Source organism: Mus caroli, unplaced genomic scaffold (assembly GCF_978045245.1).
Source record: "Mus caroli unplaced genomic scaffold, Mus_caroli_1 scaffold_10, whole genome shotgun sequence".
NCBI classification, from domain to species: domain Eukaryota; kingdom Metazoa; phylum Chordata; class Mammalia; order Rodentia; family Muridae; genus Mus; species Mus caroli.
Window position 1 is genome coordinate 85,554,729 of NW_028227265.1, and position 27,529 is coordinate 85,582,257.

Genomic DNA, 27,529 nt, shown 5'->3' on the forward strand with positions numbered 1-27,529 from the left:
GCATGTTTTAGATCTTCATTAAATATGATCTTTGGAATATGAGTTCTCTATAAGCATTTAAAAATAGCTTTTAAACACAATAACCTGAAAACTATTAGAAGTTTATTTCATGTCACCTCCATAGTCATTTTATTCCGAGTCCTATACATGGTATAGTTTTTTTTCTAGACCAGACTGGTATGTAAAATAAGCCCATCTAACCTTTTGTTGCATTAGCAAACACACGGGGGTCTTTTGCTGCAGGGTACAAAAACTGCCTGTACACAGGCCCATCCAGGTGCTTATTCAAAATTCTTTTTCCAATCCAAAGTAACTTCTCTTTTGGGAGTTCCAGTTGGCAATTGAATGATCGTTGATTCTTAATAGGTTATTAAGAAAATGATACTTGACCTAATATGTAAAAGATGCAATTACAGCAAAGGTCTGGTATTAATAAATCTGTCTAACATTGTTTTTCTGCAGTTGTATGTTGGTAAAGTTTATGCTAAAACTAGAAATTCTCTTCAACATCATCAAAAAGAAGAAAATGAATATCAGTTCTTATTTTCTTGATCAACAATAACTGATGCAACATTAATTCTGGGTTTTTTTGTTTTTGTTTTTGTTTTTGCCTTTTTCTTTTTTGTCAAGCTCTCACCATATAGCCCTGGCTGGCCTAGAACTTTCTTTGTAGACCAGGCTAGCCTTGAATTCAAAGAGAGCCTCTTGCCTCTGTCTCCTGGGTAGTGGGGTTTAAAAAACAAATTCAGTTAATCCTTTTCTTTAAAAGATTCTGGCATGCCATTTAATCTTGCAAAACACCGCCTGGGCCACTGGTAATCTTAAAGGTTCTCTCTACCCTTTACCTAATGCTGTTCCTACTGCAGCAGACCTTTGGGGCCGTCTCTTCTTTTGTGTGTTCTACTTCTGCTGCACAGACTCATTTCTGTGTGATAAATACAATGTCTTTCTTAAAGATATTGAAATAACGAAAGGACATGGTTGCTAGTAGAGTTTGGAGAAGAGACTGAGAAGCTTAGACTCAGACATTTGAGACTGAATCAGACATCAGATCTCAGACTAAGACCTGTTTCCTAACAACTGGGAACTTCGAAGTAACTCACATGTTGAGTTTGGAAAGACCTTTTCGCTTCCTGAAGTAGCCAGTGGTCTGAGATTCCCACCTGTGACTTTCTATCATCATGTAATAACCTGCTGATGGCAAAACTTGGATTGGATCAGCCTGCCATTTAGTCATTACTAGAAAATTGACTCCCAGTAATACTTTTGTCAATTTCACCCTTCTGTTTTATAGATATCCCAGTATATACTGAGCAACAATTTTAATGTAATTAACTACATAGCAGGGCTTAGATTTACCATAAAACAGTGTATAGTAGTCTTTGACAATAATCTCACATCTTTATATTTTACATTCAATACTTCTATATCTGTGAACAAATGGATATTTTTAAATAAAGTTTGATCTTTTTCTTTATATCATGGTAGAATTTCTTAAAGCTATTGATAGTTTCATTGACTCAAAAATTGATCATCTTAGATATTGGCTTAAGCCAAAGATTGATTAAAAAAAAAACAAAACTCTATAAACTGATACTGATTTGATGCTCAATGGTGGGGAAGAGTGGCCAGGGAGGAAGTGACGACTTGATGTCATAAGCCCAAAAGGAGGGCTTTTAGGGAAATCTGCCTCCAGACGTTTTGTCAAGACAAATCCACCAGTGCAGAAGAAGTGAAAGTGTTGCTGTGTGTAGACACTCGACTGAATCGTTTACTTCTCTTTCCATATTTTCCCTCCTGTGCTTCCCTGCAGATTAAAGTCCCTAGTGTCACATCCTAGGAACTCACGAAAAATTTTGTCCTTTCTGTAGGAACTAAAAGATTCCCATGATCTCAGACTATTTGTTGAGCATCTAATATGTGACATTTTTATGTCTGATAATCTACATTCATCAGGGAAAGAGCTCATGGTGTGTAGTTTCTGTCTTCAGTGAACTCAGTTTATCAGAGGACAGGCCCACAAAAAGCTCACATGGATCTGCAGGCTAACCTGTTTGAGGCCAGGTTGGACTACCTAACAAAACTGTCTCAAATACCATTACCCACTCAAGACAACAAAAGCAAAACCAAAACCTTTTATGTGGCAATAGAGATGCAGTTATATTTTAATGGAAACAACAAATATAATCCACTCAGGGTGTCCTGGGGAAAGAGGCAAGGCTTAATGCCCAATATTATGCTACATTTGGCATGGTCGTTAGGGAAAGTTAGGAGTTTGGTAAATAAGACAAGAAACAAACAAAACAAAGAAGAAGGCGTGCGTGTGTGTGTGTGTGTGTGTGTGTGTGTGTGTGTGTGTATGTATGTATCTATGCATGCTGATTCCATCCAAACAGAAGCCACAGCTTATGCACAAGCATGGAGTTTTCACGATCTACGATATATCCAAATCAGTCAGTGTGACACAATTTGTCCCTCATTTACCATATAAGAAAGAGAAAAGAGCAAGAAGGGAGAGATGAGAACATGTAATTTAAAATTACTACTTGAAGGAATTAATGTGAATAGGAAGAATCTGGATAAAGAGAAAAGGATCCAGTGGCAGAAGCCATAACAACTTGTCCCTTGCTTTATTTGCTGACGTATTGTCTACATGTTTAAGATCAACCTCAGTCAAGTACCAGACAACTTCCCTGCCACTGAGCTATACTTCCAGAGCTTGGTCTTCATCAAGGACTGGGAGCAATGATTAAGATTTATGGAGCACGTGCTAAGTAGCCAATACTGTGCTAAATGCTTCCTTTATTAACTTGCTGAATCCCCCTCACTCTCTCTTACTAAGTGCCACTCATTTAATAGGCATGATTACTACGTCTATTTTATGAAAGGCCAATTGAGGATCAGGGAGATGAGGAAATTTGCCTGAGCCAGTATATTTATATTTAAATCCCCGATGCAGCATTTGACCTTAGCATGGCTCATCCCAGGATCTCACGAACTTAATCACCACGCACTCCCTTCTGACTCATGAGATTAATTAATATTACTCTACACGATCCACAGTTAGAATTCATATAGTTCAGAAACTGGTATAGGGAAACTAATCATGGCAGGCACACATACATAACCATCATAGACTTTACCTATAGAAATGTGAAGATGTTGGTTTCAGGGAAGCCCGTTAATGTGATCATAAACTGGTGTGATGAGTTTGCCCTGCCATCAGGTTCTTGTCTGAAGGGGGTGGGGGGAGTATCAGACTTTTATGGTTATAACTACGCAGTGGGAGACTGTTTTGAGTAGAAGGTCTGTTCTTTCCATTCTCATCATAACCAAATACTCAACAGCATGCAACTTAAGAGAAGATGCATTTATTTGGTTTCAGATCCACGTCACAGAAGGGCTGAGAGCAGGTCAATGTCCTTTGTGTATGTGTTGGGGGCATCTTGTAGCATGTCTTGTTAACATCTCAGCAGACTAAGAAGCAGAGACTGTGAGCTAAAATGAGCACCCCTAACCCTTGATCCCTGCCTTATGTCCCCTATCTGGGCCTCATAGCTTTCCAAGGACCAGGTGTGCACCATGGTCCAGTCTAAAGACATGAACCAATGAGCAGATTTCACATTGAAGCCATTAATAATGGATTAGTGCTGGATAATTGATAGTAGGAATGACCGTAATTATGGTGTGTGATGAGGATCCTTTGGGAGGGTGGGGGAGGCACATGCACTCGTAGGCATCTTCTGGGCATTGCCAGTCTCTTTCTCCTTAGCAATTCCATTTTCCAAGCAGTTATTCTTTCAGTCTTGTTTGATTCATCACTATTCTCCTTCCTGTCCATCTCTTACAAACTTTGGTCTTGTTAAGGCAGCATATATGAAAAGAACATAGTTGTTTGGCTCCTTATTTAGGAGTGGTATATTTTATGGAGTACTGGGAGAGCTGTATCTAGAACTTTCTGGATGGTGGGAGCTGCTTGGGATAAAGCAGAGGAGAGTGTTCTATTCTTTCTTGATGGGAACCTGAAACCTTGGACTTAGTGTCTAGAAGGCTGACATAATGGTATCTTCCCTTGGTTGCAAGGACATTGCTTATAAGTTTAGGCAGTAAGTTTACTACATCTCCTATTGGTCAGGAAGGCCTGGAAGGCCAGGGAGATATAACCTGTTAGCTGGGTTTTGAGGAATTAGAGACTACTCTAGGCCCAGTGCACAAATGAAGCCCAAGTAAGAAAATTCTACACAACTTTAGAGCCCCCAAACCTTCACAATGCAGCAAGAGACATATGTTAGCAGCAAAGACAGTTCTTCCAGCCACACTTCACTACTATGGAAGCTCACAGTAGATTGGGCTCAAGGCAGAGAGTGGGTGCAGCCCAGAAATTAGAGATGGATAGCAAAACTGATACGAAAGACATTGTAGTAGGCTCTTGGACATCTGGCAAGGGTTTGTATGGCAGGCAGCAGAGAGGAGGAAGAGAGACATTTGTAATTCTAAACGAGAAACTTCACATCACCCAAAGAGCACAGGAGGACAGCTATGCTGTCTATACAAAGCAATGGTACAGATGTACGCCTGTGTCCTCTTAAACATAAAATGGAAGATGAATTGTTAACTTTTCCTCAGATTCCTGGTGGTCTAAACAGAAAGGTTAAACAGAATAATTTGTAAGATTTTTTTTTTTTTTTTTTTTTTTTGCTATTTATAGAGGAAACACACCCAGATGTCAAATGTTAAAATCACTTTTCATCACAGTTCAGACTTAAACAAAGCAGGGAGAGGGCAGACAAGGCTGAGAGAAAAATGAGCCAGCATTGGACCCTTATGATGACACTCTTGGCATGTTAGAAATAGCTCTTCCTATTTTTCTGGGTTTGAAAAGAATACTATAACCACCAATGTTCTAATAAATTCACTTTAAGAATCCCCCCAAAGATTTATGTAGATTGTACTCTTGTGTATATGTAGTCAAGCCTAATTTTACAAGACTGACATTTTGGTTAAAGTAGGAAATCATCACAACAAAAATATACTATAGATAATGGATTTGCAGCCATATGGCTTCTATTTGTTGGTCTTTGAGCACTGAACAAGTACAGAACAGATAAAGAAAATAGACATTGGAGAGAGGGGAATTATTTCCCTATTACCTATCACATTCTGAAATGGGCTATACTTAATTTCTCCCCTTTCTTTAGTTGAGTGAGTTTATTTTCTTAGAGTCTACTCTTTGAGTTAATTTAAAAGAACTAACCCTGGATAAGCACCACATTGAGAGGGGCTCAACACATAGCCATGGTTAAAACCATGTGACTATCCAGCCAGAGAAAAAAATCAAATCTGAAAATTCAAAACTGCACCAACAGGGACATCATGGCAGCCTGCAACTGAGAGGACAGGTGTCCATTGTTGTTTAATGTGATCAACGTGATCTAGCGGAAGAACACATAGAAGACCTTTCCAGGCAAACGCTTTTCATTTTGGAGTTCATATAGCAAGAGGTACCTCGAAATCCTCAAACACAATCCTAGTTTCATACGGACCTAATTTTAGTTAATGGCATTATGCTGTTGCTCCTTATAATAGAATACAAAATGAAAGGCATATGTTATCGGCCTATGAAATGTATTATCATATGGATAGTTATGGGAAGATTTCAGACCACTGAAGATCTAACGAGCTTTCCTTCTGAGGAATAACAGAAGACAGATTGTACAATTAACCCAGCTTAGGTCCTGGTTAGTGTTAGGGCTGTGGTAATTTTCTTCATTTCATGAAGCAATACCAGGGAATCTCCACATTTTGTGTGGGAATGTGTGTTTTTAAGGAAATCGACAAAGCCATATATTGCTTTATTGTTCAGTGTTTCTCGCCTTCATAAGAGCCAAATATATTGCCAGATCAATCAACACAGCAATGGCTCTTTTGTTACCTGCTGCTACGTGGTTCATCAGGGACTTCAGACCCTGTGAGAAGTCATTAGGAAAGGAGACCAAATGTGTCGCAACTGCCATTGACTTTTATCCCTGATGAGTGCCGGTAAAATGGCATCACTGAAACCAGGCACACCATCATTAAGACAGTTTTATAAGGCAAATCTCTGTGGGGCTTTGGTTAGGAGAATCTACCGTTGTGCACAGGAACCGAGAGGTCCAAGTGATAAACCGTCTTTCGACTGCTGGAAGCGTCATAAAGGAAAGCACCGTTGAGCTTCCCAGTCACAACTTTCCTACAGTGGAAGAAACCATCACCTGTCTTCATCCACGAGGACTCATCCGCATAGAAGAGACTCATGACATTGATCTTCTGTTTTAAAACCAAGGAAAAGTGACAGGAGTTCTTAATATTGTCAGCAAAAGGTACATTGGGGGATCTAAAAGAACATGTGATTTTTAGATGATGATAAAATGATTTTCATTATTTTATAAGGATAGAGTATAGGAAATGATTCCCCCCAAATATAGCTCCTCGATAAGTTGTTGACTACTTTCAGCTGAATGAAAAGGAGAAATTGCCATTCCCCAGGAGAGCTACTTTTCAACCTTCTAACTTTTCTTTCCTGAAAATATGCGAGGGGTTCTGGGGTTTACTTCTCTTTGAAACAGGCTACAGTGCCTTCTGTTCATAGGAGTTCTGCCCTGTACCTGCAGCTGGTCACTGAGGTTAGGTTGCCTGGGTCACTGTGGTTGGGATGCACAGGTCACTGCGGTTAGGTTGTGCAGGTTACCGCAGTTACAGGTCACTGTGGTTAGATTGCACATGCCACTGGGTTAGGTTGTATCCACTATTTATCTAGGCATACTTCTATGGGGCTGTCTCTTTTCCATCCAACAGAAGCACACAAATACAGTTTCAGGGTCACTGGCTCATATGTCCCAACCCTTCCCTGTCACATCAAATCAATTCATGATGCTTTTCTCCTGCTAATCTGCCAGCTTTGACAAAGGTGCCACTGTGACAATGACATCCTCTCCCTAACACCACTGTAGTTTATCAAATTTAGGTTATTTTTTTTCTTTTAAATTCATAAAACAATACATTCATAGGAAAACAAGGCTGACCATTACCATGAACTGTGTATTATGCCAGATTTGCAAACAAAATTTAGATTTTTTCTGTCAGTAGCTCTCAGAACATAAAATTAATAGGACATCTTGGGAGTTTGGGGGTGGTAAGGATGTTCCCTGTGTTTTTGTTTCTGATGTAGCCTTATTATGTTTGCAAATCACATTATTAATTTTTCTTTTTAAAATTAATTAATTAATTATTTTGGGGGGGGGATTTCAAGACAGGGTTTCTCTATGTAGCCCTGGCTGTCCTGGAACTCACTCTGTAGATCAGGCTGGCCTTGAACTCAGAAATCCGCCTGCCTCTGCCTCCCAAGTGCTGGGATTAAATGTGTGTGCCACCACTGCCTGGCAATATTTCTTTATTTTTACAAAATAGTTTTCTATTGTTTAACTCAGAGACTACATTTAATGCTTACTAGGATAGCTTTTATTTCATTTTATTCAAGAAGTGTGGTTTTCAAATAAGTTTAAAGCTGCCCAGGAAGAGACGTTTCAGAACCATCATCTCTTTCATAACTTTTCTATATTCTTGACCCAGCCAACACGCTCACCTAGTATTATAAATCTTCCCAGTCTAACTACTAGTAGCTACAAAGTACATGATGACCTTCTTCTTCCTCTTCTTCCTTTTCCTCCATCTCTGCCACTGTCACTGCCTCTGCCCCTCCTCCTCCTTCTTCTTGCTCTTCTTATTCTACTTCTCCTTTTTCCTCTTCCTCTTCTTGCTCCTCCTCCTCCCATTTCCTTTCCCCTTCCCTTTCTGCTTCTGCTGTTTCTCCTCCTCCTCCTTCTTCCTCCTCCTCCTTCTTCCTCCTCCTCCTCTCCTCCTCCTCCTCTTCCTTCTCCATTATCATCATCCTTTTCTTCTACTTCTTCTGCTTCTTCCTCTTCTTCTGCTTCTTCCACTTCTGCTGTTTCTGCTTCTTGTTCTTCTTGTTGTTCTTTTTGTTCTTCTTCTTCTGTTCCTCCTCATTTGGCTCCCTTTTCTGCTTCTGCTGCATCTTCTTCTTCTACTTCTTCATTTCCTTCTTCTTCTTCTTCTTCTTCTTCTTCTTCTTCTTCTTCTTCTTCTTCTTCTTCTTCTTCTTCTTCTTCTTCTTCTCCTTCTCCTTCTCCTCCTCTTCCTCCTCCTCCCCCTCCTTCTCCTCCTCCTTCTGCTGCTTTTCTGCTTCTTCTGCCTCTACTTCTGCTTTTTCTTCTGTACCAAAAAGACATAACTGAGCAAAAGTAGAAAGCAGTCATTGCTTTGAGGTGAATGGCATTCTGCACACAAAGACTATCAGGATTGCAAGTGAATAGAAAAATGAAGATGCTTTTCTTCTCATACTCTTTGTCATTCATTCATTTATTCATACATGTATAGGACATTATTTGCAGTACCAGGGCCTGAACCCAGGGCCTTGGGCATACAGGCAAGCACTTGCATTAAGCTATATTACCAGTCCTTCCTTCCTTCCTTCCTTCCTTCCTTCCTTCCTTCCTTCCTTCCTTCCTTCCTTCCTCTCTCCCTCCATCTCTCCCTCCCTCTCTCCCTCCCTCCCTCCCTCTCTTTCTTCTTTCTTTCTTTCTTTCTTTCTTTCTTTCTTTCTTTCTTTCTTTCTTTCTTTCTTTCTTTCTTTCTTTTAAAGATTTATTTATTTTATGTATATGAGTACAGTGTGACTGTCTTCAGACACACCAGAAGAGGGCGTCAGATCTCATTATGGGTGTTTGTGAACCACGATGTGGTTGCTGGGAATTGAACTCAAGACCTCTGAAAGAGCAGTCAGTGCTCTTAACTGCTGAGCCATTTCTCCAGCCCTTTCCAGTCCTTTCTCATTTACTATAGTCAGCACCAAGTTTAGTCCTAATTCGCTGATTGTAACAATGGTGAGAAACATTACAAACATCCCAGTGTGTATTCTAACATACTCAAAGAAGAAGTTCTTTTTTGATTTTTCACTTTGGGCAGACCATTAAAAACGGGCATGTGATTCACCAGAGAAAAGCACAGAATTGTACTTACTACTGGAAATCTCAAGTGCAGAGTAAAATATACCACAGATTTAAAATGACACCCTATCGATTCTTTTTAGTGGTATGCTAGACTTCATATTTAAAAAAGCATTTAAAAAAATCATTCCTTAATAATTTCCCCCATGTTCTATTTCTGGATTTAGTGATATAATCTAATACACTCAAATAACTCCTAACTTTGCTTTCCAGCTGGAAGCAGATAAATAACTTCTGTGGAGACAACATTTTGTCTTCATGAATTCGGAGACTCATCAGGCATGTGGGTGCACACTTTGTACCCTCAGCATTTGGGAAGTGGAGTCAAGAAGGTAGAAAGTTGAGTTTAAGACCAGCCTTAGCTACCTAGGGAGATTTTTGTCAGGAAAAAAAAAGTAGAAACTTAATGTTCCCTAGAATTTTTCAAAAACTACAGGTTGTGTGCAATGTACAATATTTGTTTGTCATTTTAGTCGTGGTCATGTACAGTGTATGCTGATAGTATGCTGTTTTCCAAGCATGAACACCACGCTGAAGTATATGAAGAGTGCATACCAAATGTGGCCAATCAACTGAAATCCTACAATGAAGGATAGTCTTACTAAAGTTATCCTTTTCGTTCGTATCCTTAGGAGTACTGTTCATGTTGCCAGAGACAGAAAAAGATACAACAAAAGCTGCCGATGACTAATAATACTCATCCTGAATCCAATCCTAAAACACCTTTACTTTATTCTGTGGACATTATTTTAAAATCAAAACTCTACTCGCTAGACGTGATTTCCATTATTTACCTTAAGCTATCAATGCATGTAACTAGTTGGCCACGAGTCAATGTTTTGTTATGAACCACAAGCATCAAGAAACTCTTACTCTAACATATCATGTAACCACTTACAATTGTATCTAAAAATGCAATCTTGCAGTGTGGGGGCTTGGAAACTTGCTGGCCTTGAGCGTGGCACTTTGACCATTCAGCTCAAGAAGCAATCAGAGACTGGAGGTCTAGATTTAATTCTAGATCGTTTTGGGGACCCCATCCCCAGTTTAGTGACATGGCTTTCACTGAGCTTTTCAAAGGCAATACCTTGGCCATGAAGCTCCTTCCCATGAATCCCTTCCAACAATCACTTAGGATCTATATAACCTGAGAAGGAAATGTCACCAGGCTGGGACACCTCCTGTTTCTCCTGGGGTAGGTAGCTTTGATGCCTGAGGGATTTGATCTGCACCAGCAACCTTTGTTCCCCTGAATTTCTCATCTGTCCCTCCCTGACTTGCAGTCCCTTCTCCCCCTAGAACCCTGGTTAGTCCAGAGGCCAGTTCTCTTCCTTCCAGCCCTTTGCTCACATTCCTGTCCTCTAGCACCTGTTTGTTTGTTTGATTTTGTTTTTGTTTTGTCTTGACCCCTAAGCTTTCAATACCCCCATTCCCCTCTCCCCTAAGAAGCTCTCATTTATGTCCCTCAGGTTTCCTTTTTTTTCCCATGTCTGCCTTTGGCCAGTTCATTTCAGCAAACTCTGAGTGAATACAAAGACAATTTCCCTTTGTTTCTATGCACATTAAAAAAATGGAGTGGAATTTGCACTTTCATCCACTTCAGTCACTCTCAGAAATGATTTATGCTACTTATCACTTGAAAGTATTTACCTCCCTCCAGTTGGTGTTGGCACTTCTGTGTTTATGATGTGCAAGGATAGATCCAATTAGCTAATTTTTCTACTGGTGAAAAAAAAGAAACAAAACAAAACAAAACAAAAGCCAAAACAACAACAACAAAAAACTCCTGCAACTTATCTGACCAGTCTTCGAAGCGGCAAAAATGGTCTTATGAATAGACCATTGCTGTTGCTGGTCTACCTTTCTCTGTAATGTAACCATTACTTTTGGATAATAGCTTGACAGATAGTTAACCAAAAAGATAGAACAACTCCAAACTGTGTCTCTGTAAGGACCATCCAGAGACGGCCCCAACTGGGGATCCATCCCATAAACCATCACCAAACCCAGACACTATTGCATACACCAGCAACATTTTGCTGACAGGACCCTGATATAGCTGTCTCTTGTGAAGCTATGCCAGTGCCTGGCAAATACAGAAGTGGATGCTCACCGTCATCTATTGGATGGAACACAGGGCCCCCAATGAAGGAGCTAGAGAAAGTACCCAAGGAGCTAAAGGGGTCTGCAACCCTATAGGAGGAACAACAATATGAACTAACCAGTACCCCCAGATCTCATGTCCCTAGCTGCATATGTAGCAGAGGATGGCCTAGTAGGCCATCAATGGGAGGAGAGGCCCTTAGTCTTGCAAAGATTATATGTCCCAGTACAGGGGAATGCCACGGTCAGGAAGCAGGAGTGGGTAGGTTGGGGGTGGAGGGTTGGGTGGGGAGGGTTGGGGACTTTCAGGATAGCATTTGAAATGTAAATGAAGAAAATATCTAATAAAAAATTGTTTTTGAAAAAAAAAAGAATAAATCAACTGATTCAACATTTTTTTTTAGTATGTGTTTCATTTGGTTTTTCCTACGTTTCAATTTTATTTACTTATTCCTTTAATCTAAAATATTTATGATTTATTTATATGCATGAATGTTTTGCTTGCATGTCTGCATGCCTACCTGTCTGTATACCATGCATGTGTCTGGTGCCAGTGGAAGCACTAAGTTCCCTGGTGACAGAAACTTGCCAAGCAGGTTCTGGGAATCAAACCTGAGACCTCTGGAAAAGCAGCCTGTGCCCTTACCCACTGAGCAATCTCTCCAGTCTCTTATTTCATTTTGATAAAATATCTAGTAGAAATAAGGGAAATGCAAAAAGTCATAGAGGTTATTAAAATTAAATTTAAAATTATGTGGAGACTTTTCATGAGATGATTTCAATGTGATTTTTCACTCTGGGAAAAAGTTTGATATGAATGATATGGCTTTACAACCCTTCATCTGAACAGAAAATAAAATTGGCTTTGGCTGACCTATTATTGAAGAGTGTGCGTATCATTGAAGAGTATCTGTTGGTATTCTGTCTGTACTCCATCCCCACAGTTACCTGGCAGCATCCACATATACTCCTCCCCACAGTTACCTGGCAACAGCCAGGTAGGGACAGCCCGCTGTAAAAGTGGCTGCTTGGCCCCTCCTCCCTCTCTTGTCTCTCTTCCTCTCATACTCTTGACCCCCTCTCTCCCCACCCCCTTCTCCCTTTTCTCCACTTGGCCATGACCAGTCTCTACTTCTCTACTCTCTCCTTCTCTGTGCCTTTCTCCATCTCTACTACCCTCTTAACTCCTCCCCATGCCCTGAATAAACTCTATTCTATATTATACCCTCTTGTGGCTAGTCCCTCAGGGGGAAGGGATGTCTCAGCATGGGCCCGCCGGGGCACCCCCTTTCCTGACACTCCCATAGAACATATATTAATATTTCTCTATCTTTTTATGATCACAACAGTATCAATGTGTGTGTCTGTGTGTGTTTGTGTGTATGCCTGTGTACGCGTCTATGTCTGTGTGCATCTCTCTGTGTGTCTGTCTGTCTGCCTATATGTGTGTGTGCCTGTGTGAATATGTGTGTGTGTGTGTCTATGCCTGTACCTGTGTCTCTCTCTGTGTGTGTATGCGTGCATGCGTGTATGTTTGAAGGAGATGGGGCACTAATATCTCTTTCTTCCTCTCTTTTTTATACATTCTCAATATTCATACAGGAAAACCCACTTTTTCTCATCTAAATAATAGAGTTAATCCCTTCCTATAAAAAGACAGGGCAGGGCTCTTCCTTATGTATGTGAAAGGAAATATTATATACTGTAGAAGACTGAATTATTACTTGGCATCATTCAAATCCATTGTTCGAGACTGAGAACGGAGTTCAGCTAGCAGAAAACCATGCACTTTTGAGTTAGGAATGGAGTTTTGTCTTCGTTGGTCTGTTACAGTGTGCACCGACTCCTGTGTTTATGAGGTACATGCATTTGGAAGCACGGAGTAGGCTTCTGCTCTTTCTCAGTGCTTTGGAAAATCACCAAAGCAAGCTTTTAATGTTAAGGGAAGACCATATGTAGAATAATAAAACCAGTTCCACCATACTTTCTTTCTATGTTATTTAGTCAAATGAAGAGATTCTATTTAATAGTATTTTAGTGCATTAAAGGCAAGTTCAACCAATAAACTCCTAAGTCTGCTGAATTTCCCTCTTAACTATGTACAATAAGTTATTATCTCTTTATCGAATGCACACAGGATTGAGGTGAAATCTGGAGAAGGTTATGAGAAATTCAATAAGATTAACAAAACAAAACAGAATTACTCCCCCCCCCAGCCATCCAATTTTTCTGCAGTCTAAACATTATTTAGTGGTAATATAAAGAACAAAATAAATGATAATCTTTAAGTTCAATACATAAATATAATAATTGAATACTAATGAAAGCAGTGAAAACTTAACTTCACTCCAGTTTGTTTTTTTATTTTGAAAAAAAAAAAAAAAAGCCATGCTTTGTAGCTCAGCCTATCTTTAGACATATAGAGCCCAGGCTGGCCTTGTCCTTGAGTTCCTCCTGCTTTCGTTTCCCCAGTGTTGTGATTATTCCACCAGGCCCAGCAGATTCTAGAGTTTAGCTTTACTTTCATATTCTCTTCATTGGAGGTGTTTTAACTTAATTATTTTGGAGATGAATCAGGATCTATCTGGTAGAGTAGTATATCTTGTAAATAATAGGACTTTGGCCTGAGTGACGGCGTGGATAGATTAAATCTTTCCTCAGTCGCCATAACTGAACATCAAGAAACGGAATCGTGATGGAAGTGTGGAAGAAAGGTTTGAAACAGCTCCCAAGTTACGTCTGACCGTTAAAGAAAGCTAGATCTGATTGATGAGGTTAGAAGCGAGGATCATCTGAAGCAGGCCAGAAAGGCAGAAGAAAACAAGGCAGGAGGATGGCCAGAATGAAAGTTAAGAATGCACCAACATGAAAATGATACTCAAGAGAGCTTGATTTATGAGAGCAGAGGGTGGGGAAGCTATCTACAGATCTGGAATGTCCTTCCCTATGTACCTCTCCTGCCTGGAACTGTGCTGTGTAGTTGGACTACCCTGAAGTAAGAGAATGTATTTACATGAGCTTGAAGTGGTTTTTGGTTTTGTTTTCTTCCTAATGGACTTTAATATAAACTAGTTATGTTCTTCCTCTTACTTGATATTACTTATAATATGCACCACCATTGTGAATAAATACAGTATTTTCTAGAGCACTAGTATGGATGGATGTATACGTACAAACACACACACACACACACACACACACACACACACACACATGTGGGGTCCAGAATATTAACATGGGTTAAAGGATGCAGAGTTACCTTCTACAACAGTGGAAGTGGCTTTAGGCCTTTGAAATGAAGCGATTTATTGTTAGTTTTGTTGTACTGTTGTTTGACTTGTGATGCATTGGATAGGAGAAATAGCATGTTACCATCCAGGCTCCTGGGAAGTGAGTGGACAGCTGGATGAGGAAGATGAGGAGAAGCAAGCATCAAAGGCAACGAGGAGGAGGAGAAAGGAGGAAGATGTGAACGGGAGGAGGCTTCTGATTTGCCTCTTTGGCCCACACTCAACTTTCAAGCTACACTGATTTCGTGTCTCCTTAGATGGAGCTGGAAGTCTTAGCCCACATAAGCTTTCCTGGCAATGTATTCCCCAGGACTGAAGTAATCCAATTAGCATTTGCCAAAAATATATTAGTTGCAAAGCACTTACTGCTAGTTCCAATAATTTTTTTTCTCCCATGATTTCCTCAGGGCAGGCACACGTGTGTTATTATCAAGGTGCCTCTCGCTCCCTATTTAAGCCTTAGGTTGCTGAGGTTATGGGCTGAGCCTCTATCTTCTTTTGATTTTTGCTTTAGAGCCCTGCTTTGTAGGTTAAGTGACCCAATTCAGGACTGAAGCTGTTGGGACCTGCTTTGCTATCTCCTGACAGACCAGATCAACATTTTAGCTATCTTTGCCAAGAAGATAAGGTTATAGAAAAACAATTTACATGTTAAAATTGTTCTTGACATTAGAAAAAAAAAAGCAGTCCCTAACATTGCAATAAGTTATAGCTGGAAAATATCTCCCAGTAGTCTACAATCATAACTAATCAAATTTATTCAGTTTTTAAAAATTCTTATTAGTTTTTACTCATATAAGTACATAATTTTTACTTAGTTATGATCTCAGCAGTGATTCAAATTCCTACACAATATCTACTGTAAGAGAAAATAGAAAGTTTCTGTTTTACTATCTACATTGGAACTAATGAAATTTATCAAATGTGCTACCCACCTCCTACTGTGTGAGCTAGTAGGTAGGTAGCTCCAAAAATTTCTTTATTTCTTTTCTTTTTCTCTCTCCCTCCCTCCATCCCTCCCTCCTCTCCCCCTTTTTGTTTTTTTAAGTGAAGCTGAGCTCCCTTTTTGAGAAAGATATTTAAGTACCTCTGATAGAAAGATCCTTAGAAGCCGGGCGTGGTGGCGCACACCTTTAATCCCAGCACTTGGGAGGCAGAGGCAGGCGGGTTTCTGAGTTCGAGGCCAGCCTGGTCTACAAAGTGAGTTCCAGGACAGCCAGGGTTATACAGAGAAACCCTGTCTCGAAAAACCAAAAAAAAAAAAAAAAAAAGATCCTTAGAAAGTCTGAAAACTTAGCTATTTGCATTGCAATTTTTTTTTTGCTGATTTTTTTTTTTTTTTTTTTTTTGTCAACTTAACACAAACAAGAGTTACCTCAGAAGAGGGAAGAGGCAGCTGAGAATTGCCTTCATCAGATTGGCCTGTGGCGTGTTTTCTTTATTGATGGGGAGGGGCCCATCCCTCTGTGGGAGGTGCTACCCGTAGGTGGTCCTGGGTGAGTTGTGTAAGAGAGCAGGCTGGGCCCTGAGTGCAAGTCACTTTTCTCCATGGCCTCTTCTTCAGTTCCTGCTTCCAGGATCCTGCTTTGACCTCCTGTGCTGACTTCCTGCAATGGTGTACTGCAATCTGTAAGCAAAATAAACACTTTCTTCCCTGAATGAATTTTAGGTAGTGTTTTAACACAACAGAAAACGAGACTAGGTTGATATTTTTAGAGGATTTCTAACATCCCTTCAAATCATCCCGCAAGCATCCTGCTGAAGTTGTAATCACTACCTCCTTCTCATTCCAGGTACATCCTTGTCTGTCTTTCAGTGGTTGGGGATAGCTCAATGACAGAGTGTGTACCTAGAGCAGTCAGGATGCTGTGATCAGTCCCCAGCACTTAAATGTGTAAAATGAAATAAGATACGGTCATCCAGTAAAGGAAATGTAGCCATCATAGTCAGCTTAGAGTCAGCGACATCCAACCAGAGGCCTATGAGCCTTGGGTTCCTGGATAGATAGGTATACAACCTAACTCATTTGACTCGAGACTGCTACAAAAGGAATGTTAAACTGGGAAGAGATGCTGTAGGTGTTTTCATTTTCAATAAATTTTTATATGCTATTATATGATTTAAGTTTGATAACTAGATAAGCTGATTACCATGTTAAAAAGAAACGGAATAAGAATGTAATTTTGGTGCTAGGAGATCAGAACCTGGGGCATATGATATGGAGAGCTTCAGATGAATGAATTACCTCCCTGCTTCTCTTTGTGGTTTTTCTTCTCTATCACGTAGTCACAGAAACTATACGAGCAAACGATACAGAGTTCTTGACACATTAGTACCTTCTTTACCAGCCATTCTGGAAGGGCATACATTTTGTAAAAATTACCTCAGGGGACCATATTCAACCTAAGTGAGGGTTTGTTTGTTTGTTTGCTTGTTTTTTTTTCCTAAATTCAAAGGGACATATTCCTGGAAGAAGATCTATGAAGGAGACGTATGAAGGAGATGTATGTTCCCGATTAAAGGACTCCTGACCTGCAATTATATCATATCTACACCTGGAAAAATTGTTAAGGACTTTGGAAGGGAATTGAGTAGTTAATCTTAAGGTTGAGAGAAAAGAGAGAAATAGGAAATGGCAAACACCTTCACTGAAGAAATGATGTTTGTCGGAACTTGGAGTGAGTGCTAGTACTTAGCGTCTACCCTGAAGAATGATGTGTCATGGAATGAAAACCAGAATCTGCCCAGACAAGATTCCCTCCCGGGACTCAGTGACTACCAAGTGAAGGCACATCTTTGAATACCTCCACAATTTGAGGATTTATTGTTTTCTTGAGCTATAACTCTTTTGAAACCTTACCCTCAAAGAGCTTTCCCCATTCTGGTACAGCAACTGCCAGCATCTTCGGGAAGCCTGGTTGATGTGGCTTGCATGTGAAATGTTCTCCATTGGCCCCCCTGTGGTTGGTTCCTAGCTGGTGCTTTTGAATGGTTGTGGCATCTTTAGTTAGTAGAACCTTGATGGAGAAAGTAGGCCATTGTGTGTGGGCCTTGAGAGTTTGGAGCTTAGCTGGAGACTTCTTGTTTACTCTCTGTTTCTGGACTGCACAAGTGCATTGTGACCAGGCGGCCTCTTGCTGTGTCAGCCACATTGGACTGTACCTTCTTAGAACTGTAGGCTAAAGTAAAACGTTCCTCTCTTAAATTGTATTTTGTTGGGTATTTGGTAATAGTAACAAGAAAGGTAACTATTGTACACTCTGCAGATATTGAACCATGATCAGGTTGATCCTTTTTCTGGGGCCTATGGGTCATGAGAAATGCATAGAAATACATTGATTTTTGATATATAAAGAAATAAATATTTTCAGATTTTTTTTTAAAAAAGTTGTGTGGTAATTACTAAAATAGTATATAATTCTTTCAACCACATTTGATGATATGGAAAGGAAAAAAAATGTTAAAAATAATGTGTTTATTTGAGATGAAAGGATGGACCATCTAGAGACTGCCATACCGGGGGATCCATCTCATAATCAGCCTCCAAACGCTGACACCATTGCATACACTAGCAAGATTTTGCTGAAAGGACCCAGATATAGCTGTCTCTTGTGAGACTATGCCAGGGCCTAGCAAACACAGAAGTGGATGCTCACAGTCAGCTATTGGATGGATCACAGGGCCCCCAATGAAGGAGCTAGAGAAAGTACCCAAGGAGCTAAAGGGATCTGCAACCCTATAGGAGGAACAACATTATGAACTAACCAGTACCCCCCCGGAGCTCGTGTCTCTAGCTGCATATGTATCAGAAGATGGCCTAGTAGGTCATCAGTGGAAAGAGAGGCCCATTGGTCATGCAAACTTTATATGCCTCGGTACGGTACAGGGGAACGCCAGGGCCAAGAAGTGGGAGCGGGTGGGTAGGGGAGTGGGTGGGGGGAGGGTATAGGGGACTTTTGGGATAGCATTGGAAATGTAAGTGAAGAAAATACCTAATAAAAATATGGAAAAATTCATTTATCATTATAACTTCATTGGAATTATACCTAAAAGATTAGCCAATGATTGAAAATTTTAATTGGCTTTGTTTTCTAAGGAATATATTCATGTAAATAAAACTGTACAATTAGGAAAGGTTCTGAGGACTTCAACTAACTTAGAACTTTTCCTTTCAGTGATGTTTTTAAGGAGGTGGCTCACCTGTATGTTTCTCTAGCATTTCTCGTCACAAGAAAATTGTCAGAAGAAATGCCTGCATTGAGAAATTTTTCTGTTATTGTTTGACACTAACCTCAGGGATCTATTGTGTGAAATACTGCTATAAAAATCCATGCCATCCTATTTGGCTGTACACAAAACATTAAATTGGGTTATCATTGAGTGTTTAATAGTTAACAAAACTTATATTCATTAATAGCTAATGCTTTGCTTTGAAACATGTATGGTCTTGTTTCCACTTTGCCTCAAGGCTAACTTCTTTGTTCTTTATAAGACATCAGACACAGAATAAATCAGCCATGAGCTAGCTGTTCATCAGTTAAATTAGTGGCAAGGCAGAGAAAAGGGATTTTTGGCTAGGATTTGCAGTTGTTCAGCAAAGCAAATAACTTCTGCTTATTTTCTTTATTGTCTTGTATTATGCAACTATATTCTTGTCCCCCAAATGTTTTTTTCTCACTATGGGACAAATTCATTTATTTGTTTATTTTCATATTTTAAAAATCCACAAAATTAACTTTTAAAGGATGCTATGGAAATTAAATGTACAGAAGATAACCCTGCCTTTTGTATGAAGTTCATTGCCAGTGGAAACTTGTCTGTATTCCCTCCATTCAGACCTGAAGTAAGCCTTAAATATATCAATGTGGCAAGCTGGTGACATTATCCCAATGTAGTGAAGGTCCAGTTTAGAAATTCACTTTGTTCTTTATTTAAGCTGTGTTCTATGACACTCTGAGCTTTCATTTAAAGTAGAGGCTAATATTGCTGCCCACAAAGAGGATGACCTGCTATAACCTGACCTACATAATATATTTGTCTTTATTCTGTTAGGCCCTTTGACATATCCTGGTAGATGCCAGCATTTCATTGGAATGGACAATTTTGATTGCTTTAGGAATCAATAATTATTCTAAGTGATATTTTGGAGCTTGTTGAGCAACACCAACTTGCCTTCATCTCTCTCCGTTTTTAGACACATGACTCTATTAAGGGAAATTTGATCCGTATGTTTCTGATTCCTTTACACTTAACTCATCAAAATGTTGTTTTGTAAGACCGCTTTGAAGTCAGGGAAGCCTTTTAAGTCATTTTTTATGAGACTTTTTCAAGCCTTTTTTCTTAGGAACAGGAAGTGGCATTTAGCCAACAGTTAACAAACTCAAACACCAAAAGGTTCAACTTGGGTTTGGATCTGTTCAATGACGAGTGTTTGAATGGACTCCTGACATGACCCATCTTTGCTGACTATGACTGCCAATAGCCATCATAACAGTCCTAATTACCCAGACAACTCAAGGGTCCTAACCAACTGCCAACTCTCAAGTGTTTCTCCAATCAATCTTCTTCATGCTACATTATGACTCATTTAACTTTAAAGAGACTACTTTATTACCCATTCAGTCTAGCTAGCATTTGTGTGTGTGAGAGAGAGGGGGCTGGGAGAGGGAGACTTCTGTGAGAGCTATTTAAATCTTCACTCTCACGAAGTTGGCTGGTTAGAACTTTAAAAACCCAGTCGCTAATAAAATCACACAGAGTTCAAGTTCACAGGACAAGTGAATCCTGATTGATCATGAAGGCTTCCAGCCACAGACTACTCCTGACACTCAGCTCTGAGCACAGGCGATAACACAGATCCTGCAATGCTTTCGAGAAGAAAATGTACATTAAAATAAAGAATGAAGCATCTGGCTTCAGAAGTACTTATTTGATTTATACCCAACAGTTGTTGTATGCATAAGCCAGCCTCCATTTCCCAGGAAATTTATAGCCCAAACAAGTCGTGGTGGTGCTCACTGCCTAATGCATTCAAAGTGATTTGGTCCAGTAGTGGGGGGGGGGGGGGAGAGAAATTCTTTGAAATTCTCCTGCTAAATCTTCATTCAATGACCTCCAAGTTAGGCAACAATGAATGTGCCAAAGAGTAGCAGCCTATCTAGGTTAAAAGCTTTAACTAAGTAGTTTTAAAGGAAGCCCAGAAAAAGGCAATAAGAAATAGTTCCAGAAACAAGAGTGTCAGTGAGGACCAGTGACGTGCAGTGAGTGCCCTTGGGAGACAGCAGACAGGGTGACTCTGAACTCAATATTCAATATTTACAGCTTAGACCAGGGAGCCTGGTGATGGGGCAGCAGATCTTTGTGGAGGTAAAGAAACCAGAATAGCATATGATGTAAAGGCCCAGGCATTTGGGCGACAGATCACACTGTTCAAAGACCGACTCAGTCTGTCTGGCTATCAATGGATCTATGTCTTTGAGAAAGTGGCGCTAATGATAGAATCCATGCCACTAGACTGTCATGAAACTTGAACCAGATGCTACGTGTCAAGTCCCTACTTATGCCTTGATAAACATCAGCTGTCATGATGGGGATGATGATGGTGACGTTGGATAGAACTCAGTCATGTTACCTGGAAATGGTCATTCAGATATGAGTCAACTCCAGAAGGGAGCTGGACCTTGTGTTCTTCAGTCCTCCTAGGATTTCTCATCCATTTCCATGACTTGAAGTAACACTTGTTTATTGTTGACTCACAGATAAATGTCCTTTTCCTTAGCTTCTCCCAGAAGCAGGTCGGAAAGCCACAGTGGCCCACCTTTAGTTTTTCTTGCTGTGTTGCTTTCTTCTCACCTTCAAGTTTTTCTCTCCTGTGCTAGCAACGTTGCATTTGGTGTTCTACCTGTCAATCATCGCTTTTCTTTTTGTTCACTTGGTGAAATCTTCTTGGCCTTCTCATGCTTATGCATCAGATCTATACACAGCCTTCTAACTAACTCCCGCTGCTCATAAAGGTGTATCTCCTCTTAGGACTTCATTTACTCTTTCTTTGCAGTCCTCATCTGGTCACACTGGAAAGCTATTGAGTATTTGTTGCTCTCTTCCTTTGAGGGAATGGAGAGGGACAGACTGTATTTTATGTCCTCGGATGCCAGCCTCTCAGAAGGCCCCACTCCCAGCAAAATTGAGTGTCTTGGAAATAGTTCCTTAGAATCAACTTGACCTTCATCTATGAGAGATATGCAATCAGGCTCTGTGGAAAAACAGTGAATAGTATATCACTAATATTATGTGTTCAGGATCACAGCTTGATTTCAAAGCAGCTCTACCTGGCCAGATACCTTCCTTAATAGATCAGTGAGTGGCTCAATGGACATGCACACAGCATTTGGTGAGTGAATGTGCACCATCGTAGGACACAGAGTATCCAGTCAATCAAGATGGAAGGGCCAGTGCTCCCTGAGCCTATTCAGGTATTTGCTTTAGTGTCTTAGGGTTATTTCCCACTCCTTAGAGCACCTTGAGCTTCCCATCAGCCCTACCAAATGCCAACGTCAAAAAGACCTTCTGTTTCCAACGTTGTTGTTACAGCTGCCCCAGTATTCTTGCTCACTTATAGAAGTCGTTGAGAAGGCCAGGCTCTGAGTTGCATGTTAGCTGTGAGACCTGCTGGGAGTACTTGATCTACAAGTACCCAGAGGGAACTCAGAGCCCAGCAGGCGACATCTGTCTGTCTGCCTGCCTGCCTGCCTCTCTCTCTCTCTCTCTCTCTCTCCCTCTCTCTCTCTTTAACTGTTTATCTATCTTCTATCAATCTTCTCTCATCTATCTATCTATCTATCTATCTATCTATCTATCTATCTATCTATCTATCTATCTATCTTCTATGTATCAGTCTTCTATCATCTATTTATGCACCTACCCATCCATCTGTTTATCTATCTTCTATCTATTAATATCTATCTATCTATCTATCTATCTATCTATCTATCTATCTATCTATCTATCTTCTATCAGCCATCTGTCTATCTATCTATCTATCTATCTATCTATCTATCTATCTATCTTCGATCTATCAGCCATCTGTCTATCTATCTATCTATCTATCTATCTATCTATCTATCTATCTATCTATCTTCGATCTATCAGCCATCTGTCTATCTATCTATCTATCTATCTATCTATCTATCTATCTATCTATCATCTCTATCTATCTTTTCTAAATCTAGAATCGAAAGTTCAGTTAGTTGCTGAGCCCTGTCACAGAACACTGCTGTCCTACCTCTTCCTGATTGAGGATGTCACCTAAGATGCCAGTCCTTCTCTGTAGTCATTACAACATTCACACTTTGTCAAGGAAGTCTTAAGGGTTGATTTTGAACGTTATAGATCTCTTCCTATTAACCAGTTATGAAATTGAGCTAATCATTTGTAGAAATTGCTTTAAAATCTTGTAGAATAAAATATATCAATATATTTTATAAGACAAGGTTTCATATCATTTCACAAAACTTCTCTTTTTGTTTTTAAAATATATACCTGTTCCTACCCCTGTCTTCATCGCTTAGCATGTGGACACACATTTGTGTATGCGTGTGTGAGTAGAGAGGAGAGGTTCATGTGCTGGGTATTGATGTAAAATGTATTTCTTACTCGGGGTTGCAGCAAAGTTATTTGAAAGCTGATGTTTAGAAACTCAGAAACCTGAGGCTTGGATGGGGATCAAGGAAGCCAGTAATACGGAAGAGCTCAACCCGGTCACAGCTTGATGGACCCATGTGTCACGGGTATCTAGGAAACCCTACTTTCAATTGTTCATGTCATTGGAAGACAAGTTATAGGAAATAACATATAAATGCTCATGTCTAATTTGATTTATTTCCCTCCTAATTACAGAAACATCTACTGCATATTCCCTGAGTGTTAGGACCTATACTGGATGCTAAGAGATAATAATGTAAAAGTCGGTTACTATTTCCCCTCATGGAACCCAAGACATTTCCTAATAAAATACCCACAGTTCTACTGAGTAGCAGCAGCTAACTGGCTTCTTGAATCCCATCTTCTCTAGCTGCCACCCCTCCCTAGTGAAAAGGCTAATAAACAGAAACTGGTCAAATAGCAACTAGAAGGGAAGACAATGACAACTGAGATTGAATGTATTTGAGGCCATAAGGCAAGTAACAGAACATCATATATATATTTAACTTCTTACATCGGAGGTTCTATCTCTGCGTGAAGAATCTATGTGAGTATTGCTGCTATGGCTGTTGCCAGTGAACATCCTGGATATTCCTTCCTCAGAAGGAAGAAAGCCCCTTCCCTCTCTTGATGCTGATGAAGATTTTTTAAGTCCTCTTTGGAAGGAAAGTCACACACCAGGTGATTTCTTTCCCCTTTGCGGTTAATCTCAGCTCTCACTCAGTTGCCAGCTCCTGGACTTGCTAGACTGTAGCATTTAAAGACCTCTAAGTAGAGTCCCTTCTGAATCCCCAGGCAGAGCGTTGTATGTTTAGTTAACTTTTAAAGAAAGGAATACCATGTACCCAGCATTTCCAGGGAGAAAAGAAGGTCATGCCAAGCCCTCTGCAAGCTTTTCCCAAGTCTGTTTACACTGGAAACTGACAATATCCAATATCTTTCCTTCCTTCCTGCTGTGTGAGGTACTGAAAAGCATCCCCTGTAGTTTGATCATTTAAACTTAAACTATTTATACTGCCTCATGTATACAACACTGTTCCCTAACAGACTCCCATTGGAAGGGCCTGATACCCTCTAAACTGTTTTCTACCCTGCCCCCTCCTTTTCTTAAATATCTTATAATTTAACTTAAAAATCATTCTGCATTGCTTCAGGAAGTCTTCTTTTAAACATGATTACATACTTTGAGAATGGAGATGCTATTTTTTTTTTTAAACTAAGTTTTAGTATGTAATGGTTGTTCCTCTTCTTCCTGGTTGCATATTTTTGGTGACACATCCATAGCAACGTGGCTCTATTTATAAGCAAACAGAAGGAGAAACATGGACTTTGGCTAACCTGGGTGGACAAAGCACACCCTGAATGCGATCGTAATTGTGCCCACAATGGGGACGTGCTCCAAAGTCGATTGGATTTTCCACATAATCTGTTCTGTGGGAGAAATTCATCAGCTGCCACAACACATCATGATTTGAACTGGATATTTTAATTCATAAAATAAATTTTAATTTAATAAAAAATAGGGATCTGAGTTCCCATTCCGTTTCTACTTGCTGGGTGCTAGACTGTAGCATTTAAAGTTCTCCGAGTGGAGTCCTTTCGAGTGGAGTCCCTTCTGAATCCCTGGCATGAAACATCGTATGTTTACCCAGAACTAAAGCAAGGGAACAATTCACCTGTTTTTCTGAGGAAGAAGAATATTCCACATGACTTGACATGGAAATTTCTTACTCAGTTAAGACATTTTATTTAAAGTCAGCTCTTTAGAAAATAAGTAAAAATTAGAATAAGGTTGAGTTCTGTAGACGATCTGAGTCAACTCACTAATCAGTTCAACAGATTTATACTGGGGACTTCCTGTGCTTGATACGGAGAGGTCAAAGGATACTATCTTTAGCCAGTGGGGCAGATATTTACACAAATAACACAGAGGCAATATATAGTAAAGCCTACATTACCAGAGGAAGTTATATTGGGTGAGATATGGTCAGAGGCACAGAGAACTGCCTGTTTCTAGATGGTATGGTACTGGGGAGGGTACAAGAAGACAGAAGACTCCTGAGGTTAAAGGCACAGTTTCAAACACTGGGCAGGGAGAATTCCTCATTGAGTGGTCAGGTGAGTGGATGCCGGTTCTCTGTTTCCTACTCAATATGGAAAGAGAGATCTCTGCAGAGCCCAAAGAAGTCTGGGAAAGGATTCTTGAGTGTGTTTCAGTTATCTGCTGTTGTCGGATGAATCATCTCAGACATTATGATTCACCATTGGCCAATCTGGCCTCTACTGATATGTCTTCCTCTTTCTTCAATGCTGAGATTCCCTAAAGGGGTCAGAAGATAGTCCAGGCAGGTCTAAGCTGGTCCTGCCTACTTATCCAATCATGAGTAAGTGGTTCAAAAGAAAAAGCTTCTCTTTTCTCTAACAGAGACTTGTTCTTATTTGGGCACTGCTACAGCTAGAACTAGATTGTTTGTAATGATGGTTCAGGGAGTGAAGCTACAGAAAACATTAATTCTGACAGATTCTTTGTGTTGGTTGATACAGGGGATGCTCCAGGATCCAGGGTATCTGAAATTATGTATAGACATCTATCCACAGGTGTGGAGAAGCCTAAGACATAGGGGTGGTTTCTAACAGTATACCGTATTCTCCTAAGATAAAAAGAAAGGGGTTGAGGTGGGCATCGTTTTAGGAATATTCTACAAGTGAGAGGAGGGGCTTAAAGAAGCTCAGTTTGGAGGTTAATTATTGTGACTAGAAGAAGGTCTTACCTTTAGAACTAAGTCAGTATCTACATGAACTGGGATGCCATTCAAAAAATAAACAACAGACAACAACAAAAACCCAGAAGATAAGGCCACCATGGGACTTCAAAGCTATTGTTAGGCAACACAATTTGATAAGAAATTGATTTTCAATGAAATGTGCATGTAAAGTGATTTTGGAATGAACATGTCATCAGTATATTCACATGTAATATGCTTTGAAAAAAATAGTATTAACAACTGTGAAGGTTCTGATATTTTACTAGAAATTCAAGCTAAAATGTTAGAAGCCTATTGACAGTGGGCTGAGGGATGTAGCTCAGTTGCTAAAATGCTTGCGTAGTGTGTTTGACATCAGCCATGAGGTCAGTTTCCAACACCACAGAAACCAGACAATTCGAAGGTGGCAGAGCATAAGTTCAAAATTATCCTTGGCCACCTAGAAGGTTCAAGGCCAGCTTGGGACACTTAAGACCTGTCTCAGAAACAAAAAAACCCATGAATTTTAAAATTGAGAAATAAAAAAGAATGCTGGAATAAATATTGGAAGAAGACATGGGGACTTCATTTTTCATAACAATATTAGCATCTAGACTGTGTATCAGCTGTCTTTTGGGCTATTTCTCTAAGCCTGGTATCCACTTAAATATATAATGGGTTTTGTTTTAGGAAAAAAATGTTGTCAGGGTGCTGGTATCTTTTTACAAGGAGAAAGTGGTGTAGTCTGGAGGAAAACTTTTTTGGTTGGTCTGTTTGGTTTTATTGTAATTACACTGTATACCATGCATGGCTATCTAATACACAGAGAAATGGTAAGTAACTTAAAATGTTGATTTTAATGTTCAATAACCAATCCACTCTTTGGAAAAATGAGTCAGTAGGACATTTGTGAGCCCCACTGAGTGGCAATGACCAATCTTTGCAGGGACTGGATATTCCTGTGTGTTCTTTTCCTTACTCTCTGAACTCAACTTTCTTCAGGGCCTCCCCTACAGCTCTAGGAGGACAGAGTCATTTGTTCTCAGGGACATGCTAAGCATACAACTATTCCAGGGGATGGGGTCCAGTTCAGGATGAGTGGTGGAATGGAGCTGGGACACGAAGTATTTTGCAATGAAAGTGGGACAGTATGGGTTTGGTTCTGTCCCAAGTATGAAGGACTGAAGCAGGAAAAGAGAAACTTCAGTCCTTCTTTATTGAAGACATCAGAGCATGAATGTTAGTATCTTTACACTGAATATTCTCCATCTATAAGCAAGAGGCACACATCTTCTTGTCAGCTTAATTCTATTCAGCAATGGAGGAAGATTGCTAGGTCTCTGTCCTGGGTAAATACCTAAGCATCTGAGGATGAACTGCTGTGCAGGGAAGGCAGGGCTCAAATTAGAATGAGAACTGTTTGTTTTCTCCTTCAGCCTTAGAATGTGGGTAATTAAATGTCTTGCTTTTGTTGTTGTCTCCAACACAAGTGCCTGTTCTTCTTTTCTCAGGCTTAGTTCATTTTGAAACATGATTCCATTTTAAGGGTGAATACTGAATCAATTATCTAGCTTCCAAGTATTCCAGGAGTGTCTGGTAACGGGGCACACTGCTGAAGTGGTGTGGAATA